A 5,977-nucleotide genomic window follows, 5' to 3' on the forward strand; every position below is an offset into this window, starting at 1 on the left:
ACAGATGGGAAAGGCTCACTACTGCTGGCGGGGAAAGGAAAGTACAAGTGAGGAGCATGCCAGGTATGGTTAATCAGTCTGCGACTTACTGCCTTCCGATAGGAGGAGATGGCTGAGCCACAGGTGGATCAGTGGATGGAACATTGGCCAGAGCCCGAACAGCGCCATCTCTGCTGCAGCTGCCTTGGAAGACGGCGTCTAAGCAGCTGCCGCCGACTGCAGCACAGGTACCTCGGAGGGGCTGCCGACCGCGGCCGCCGAGTGACCTTGGAGGTGTGGAGCGCCCGCTGCGTGGTCTTGGCTCAGGTTCTGGCCCACTAAAGGGCTCGGGTTTGAGTTCTGGCCCTCTAAAAGGCTTGGGTTCAGGTTCAGGCCCACTAAAGGAACTGAACCTGAACCTGTCTGTTCCTGTTTGGCTGTGACACCATCCTGGGGAGAAAAATCAGCTGTGCTGCTTCCATCAACACTCTTGTTTATAGATGCTGGAAATTGGCCTGTTTTTCAGTGTAGTCCTGTTTCTCTGACCGTGACTGGCTGGATGTGCTCTCTTCATCCTCTGGCATGGGTTGGCTCGGAGCTCGTCTCCCTGGCTGTGTGTTTCCTGGATGGGGCCGCCTTTTACAGCTGCTTTTGTATCTCTGCTTCTAATTATTTGAAGCCCAGTTGGCCTCGACAGATGGCCGCTCACACTGGTTCTGCTGGAGGTTTCTTCCTTTTAAAAGGGAGTTTTTCCTCTCCACTGTCACTACAAGCATGCTTAGTGTGAGGGATTGCATTTGAGTGAATGAGTCGATGCAATCAACTGGTTTTCCTTAGATAGAAAACTTTGAATCAATTTGACTGTATGATCTGGTTGAACTGTAAAGTGTCTTGAGATGACTTGTGTTGTGAATTGGCGCTGTATAAATAAACTGAATTGAAATTAGGGCTCGGGTTCGGGTTCTGGCTTGGCTGGCTGACTGGGAGCTGAAGGAGGTGGAAGACGGGCAAAAAAATCCTCATTCTCACCATAAAAAACTCAAAAAGATCTGCTTCACTAACTTGAGGAGGAGGTTGTCATTATTTATTTAAGGATCTGACCCAAAATGCAGAGAACCATTCATAGAGCAAGGCAAAGGTTTAAACAGGTTTTTTGTGGTAAGGGTTGAGGGGTTTGATCTGGTAGTCAGAGGACTGGTGAACCGGAACTGGAAGGGAGGAGGTAAGTTCACAGATTTAAGTTCAGGTACCGTGGGAATCTTGGTTGCCGTAAGGATAATTCTAGTGAGGGACTGACGTTTGGGAGTGTTCTTCTCAAGCTTCGAATCCAGTCTGTGTGGGTTGACCTAGTGAAGGGGGGACTCGTTGGAGAGCGGACAGGTAGACCTTCGTTTGACTCAGAGGAGTATGAGAGGACTGTCACTCAGAAATCCAGGAGAACTTGAACAGAACTTGTAAAGGTTAATCCCCCGCTCAGTGTGAGACTCAAATAATCCTTCCAGGGGAAGAAGGCCGAAAAATCCAGCTTGCAGGATGACTTCCTGCCGAAAAGGCAAAGACAAAAACACGGTTAGGCTAAGTGAAAACAAAGACTCAGTTAGACTCAGCAAAACTAAGCTTGGCTAGAGTACCCATACCTGGCAAACACTCTGGCCCCGAGGTAGTGACAGTCCACTGCTTAAGTACTCCTCCCAATAATGATCCAACGAGACGCAGGTGTGCAGGGAGGACACAGGGAGGACAGGGCGCCACCTTATGGTGGAGGGAGAGACAAACACAAACAATAGACCACACAAACTGGATTCCTGACAGAGGTAAACATAAAGTCTGTCTTAGTCTAGGGGCAATTAAATGTTTTAAGGACCTAAAAGGTGGTAACAACTGAGAATCATGAAGGTGGCGGCTGAGGCTATTGGAATAACTGACCAGGAATGGAGATTAACCGGATAACGAGTTAACAGACGGCAGAACGCTGAAAGACGGGGAAGCTGGCGGATAGAAAGGAGGTTAACGTGGCAATAAGATGTTAATGTTGAACAGTAAAACCCTGAATCTGTTCTTGTACTGTGTTACCGCTAAGCCTATTGAACGTAACAGCCACTGTTGGGCAGCAAGCTGCCCAGCGAACGTGTCTGCTGGGTCTGTTTGGCCAGAGTGTACTTCTGTGGTTTTAGGGTGATTGGCCCAAATGCAGACACTGTCGGAGAACAAGGAGCAGTTAAAGATGTTTATTAGGCTACAACAGGCATGAAAGGCTCACTGCATGAGGTGCTTGAAAGTCCAAGTGAGGAGCACGCCAGGTATCGTTAATAAGTCTGCGATTCACTGCCTTCCAACGGGAGGACATGGCTGAGTGACAGGTGGGCCAGCAGATGGAACACGGGTTGGAGCCAGAGCTGCGCCGCAGTGGAGGCAGGTTCGAGGAGCAGCTGAAGGAACCAGCGTGAATCCAGGAAGGGGATTGTTTTGTCCGGCTCTGTAGCACCGAGGGGACTTGAGGGGAACGCCAGAGCAGAATCTGAGCATCAGGGATTCAGGAACCAGTCATCAGAGCATGGTTACTGACGGGTCAGTAATCCAGAGCACAATGAACTGAAGGAGAGAGGAGACAAGTTAGAACCAGGAATCCAGAACATCAGACAAACAGGAATGAAGATCTGTCGACAGGACAGAGGGCTTGGCGTACCACAACGGTTTAACACTCCGGCGCCCTTCGGCTGACTGAATGCTCCTCTTTAGCTCAGCAGAGCAGCCTCAATGAGCTACAGGTGCGGGGCCACACCCACCTGTCAACAACAACCACCTGTGGAAGAGAGTGAGAAGAGCACAGAATCCTGACCTATATTATCACACATTACATGCTATTGTCTTGTTACAAGTTTGAGAGGAAGTTTTGAACAAATGTGTAATCAGATGTGTAATCAAATGGACATTAAAGTGGTTAAAGCTTAGTTAACATTTGAGGTGGTGTGTTGAACGAAAGGCCAAAAAAATTACAGCATACTGGCCCTCAGGAATTGGAATTGCCCACCCCTGTGTTATAGAACTAAGGGCTGGTTATACTTCCCGAAGTAGTGTGTTGCAGTGAGCAGACATTTTTCATTAATGCTCAATTTTGAGCGTGGTCTGGTCTCTAGATACGGTGGAGGCAGTGACGAAGTGGTGGCAAGTTTGTCCGACAACGGAGGGACATGAGGGCGAAAAAGAGTGGGGATCCAGGTGGAAAAAGGGTCCAAGCGTTCTCGCGAACCTCGCTCTTCTAGCTCGTCCAACTTCACCAGTCGTTTTCCTCAATTACGGTCATAAAAACAAAACAATCCGGCCACCTGTCTGCAGCACTGTCTAGTATAATCAGCAAGTATAAATCAGCCTTTAGACTGTGGGAGGACATAGGGATCCCTTTTCTTCATTCTCCTTCATTGTAACATTCTGCTTTATTTGTTACACACAAACACTATGATCTCTGCTGTTTCTCAAAGTAGTTTCATCTGGGCTATTATTGTTTGGCTGTAACATCATCCTGGAGAGAAATATCAGCTGTGCTGCTGCCATTAAAGCCTTTTTTTTTTTAATAGATGTTGGCATTTGGCCTGTTTTTCAGTATAGTCTTTTTCTCTGACTGTGGCTAAGTGGATGTGTTCGCTTTCATCCTCTAACTTGGGAGCTGGCTCAGAGCTGTCTGCTTTGCTGTGTCTTCTCTGGACGGGGCCGCCTGTGGACATGGTTGACAGTTACCTTTTTTACTCTTCTTTCAGTATTTCCGCTTCTGTCTCATTGAATCCCAGTCAGACTTGGCAGATGACCGCTCACACTGAGCCTGCTTCTGCTGGAAGTTTCTTCCTATGTAAAGGAAGAAATTCTCCTATATCGCTACAAGCATGCTTGGCGAGAGGGATTGCTGTCGACTCAATGAGTCGATGCAATCAGTTGGTTTTCCTAAAGCTGTGTTCACACCGAACGCAGCAGGAGCAGCAAAAACGTGTCTGCTGCTTCATTTTTGCTGCTTGTACCAGTTTAGTTCTGACGTGCTGCTGAAGCAGCTTTGCTGCTCTAGCTGCGCGGTGCAAAAGTGGGTCTGACGTGCGTTGGGCAGAGCTACTCTATCCTTTCTTTGCCCTGCAGCTACATTTGCTCTGATCAGTGGGAATAAAGTAGTTTTAATATTTTTTTAAGTGGGAAATCCACCTGAAAACTTAATCTGTGCAGTCAGTTCATCCAGATTGCAATCCTGCCTTCCAATATTATTTCTATCAGAGCCTCAGGACTCCTCGCAGGTTCGCCTATGGAAGGCCGATTGGTTTAAAAACACGTGAATTCTGACACGTAAACAACAAGTGATTAACGGTTGTTTGCGCGTTGTCAACGTGTTGTCTTTGCCTTTTAATCGGCCACACGTAGTTAACACATTGAGTTGCTTAGCAAGCGTGAAAGTTGACACACAAAGCAGGAAAAGAATGAAAACCGAAGTTTCAAAAACTGTTTGTTTATTTATTCATTTTTTATTTTAAAGTGAACAAAGACTACACTCACAAGAATCCAGAGTGGAATAAAGGTGCCAACCACCAGGAGCATAAATAAATAAAAGCAAATGTAATGATAGAAACCTTAGTCAGTTAAATAACATGACACAGTTGCATAACTGATGTTGCTGCTATTTTCAAAACCCATTACTGTAAAAATGTCCATAGCTGAATATTGGTTATTTATTCTCCAGTTTTATATTGTTAAAACACTTTACAGAATTGTATTGTTTATATTTTAACTCTTCCCTATTATGTTATTCTTATACATTTTTGTAAGGTCCACATTTGTGTGACCATTTTCAATAATCTTTCTGCTGCTGTAAATTTGCCCATTGTGGGACAATAAATGGATTTTCTTTTCTATTAAAGGGGATAGAAATATATAAGTAAATCTTAACAATGTATGTATAAAAATATATCTGCAAAATCTCTAATATTCAACAACAAAAATCACTTAGTTAAGTATGTTGTGCAAAACAGCAATAAAAAAATTAAACTCCTATCAGATTTATAGTCCCCATTCTGCAGATTTCAGAATCTGTCCTTAAATTACAGCCAAACTCATTTACACAGTAACAGATAAAAACTTTTAGATAAACCAAACATTACCGCCACATATCAGGCAAAAAGAAGGGCGCATTTTAAGGCCGCATAACTAGGAGTCTTGGAATCCAACCAGATCTATGACGTAATCGTCCTTCGAATCTGGCCTTCTAAGGACGCATCCCATGAATTCGAACAGGGCCAGTGTTTCAGAAATAAAATATATAATCTCTCCCTGTGCAGTTTCTCAGTGTTGGTTCTTCGTCTTTACAAGCTCCTAACTTTGAGTTTTCCCCTGAAGTTTTCTGGTTTTTGGTTCGCTGTATTTTTGTACTTTGGTTTTTGGATTTTTGCCTCAGTTAACTTATTAAATCTTCAAGACTTACCTCTACCTCCTGATCTCTGCATTTGGGTCCTCAAAACCTCAGCCCAGTCATTACAAATCTCAGATTACTCTATAAATGGTCAAAATCTACACTCTTACCTATTAATCCTGGTTTCAAAAAGGCCTCATATTTGCAACTGCAGTCAGTGTGTCATAGTTTAAGTATTTCAAATTTCTAAGGTGATATTAGATATTTTCCCACGGTGCATCTGATGATCTCTCATGGCACACTAGTGTCACTGGTCTAACCCACATGCAGATTTTCTGAGACACTGCTGTCTTTAAAAGGTTTATTTACACAGAATACATAAATATTACCAAGGTTGTGGACGTTGGTTAGGGGCAGGAGTGGCTGACTCACCAGGCACTGCAGACATTGCAAAGACAGCTAAAAGCAATGTGAATAAGATATATAAAAAGTGTGGGAGGGGTTAAAAAAAAGCAAATAAAATGTATGACCAACTCAATCTGGCACAACAAATTGAATTGTAGAAAATAATTTACAGACTGCTGAATTACAAAAAAAGGTGGAACAAGGTGTGGCATA

The 5,977-nt window shown here is 44.4% G+C and overlaps 1 pseudogene; it reads left to right on the plus strand.

The window, feature by feature from the left end:
- The first annotated feature begins 2,226 nt into the window (after positions 1-2,226).
- The window catches only part of LOC107104930, a 24,793-nt pseudogene continuing 21,042 nt past the window's right edge, over positions 2,227-5,977 (plus strand).

The sequence above is a fragment of the Cyprinodon variegatus genome, unplaced genomic scaffold (assembly GCF_000732505.1).
Source record: "Cyprinodon variegatus isolate N-32 unplaced genomic scaffold, C_variegatus-1.0 Scaffold1958, whole genome shotgun sequence".
Lineage (NCBI taxonomy): Eukaryota > Metazoa > Chordata > Actinopteri > Cyprinodontiformes > Cyprinodontidae > Cyprinodon > Cyprinodon variegatus.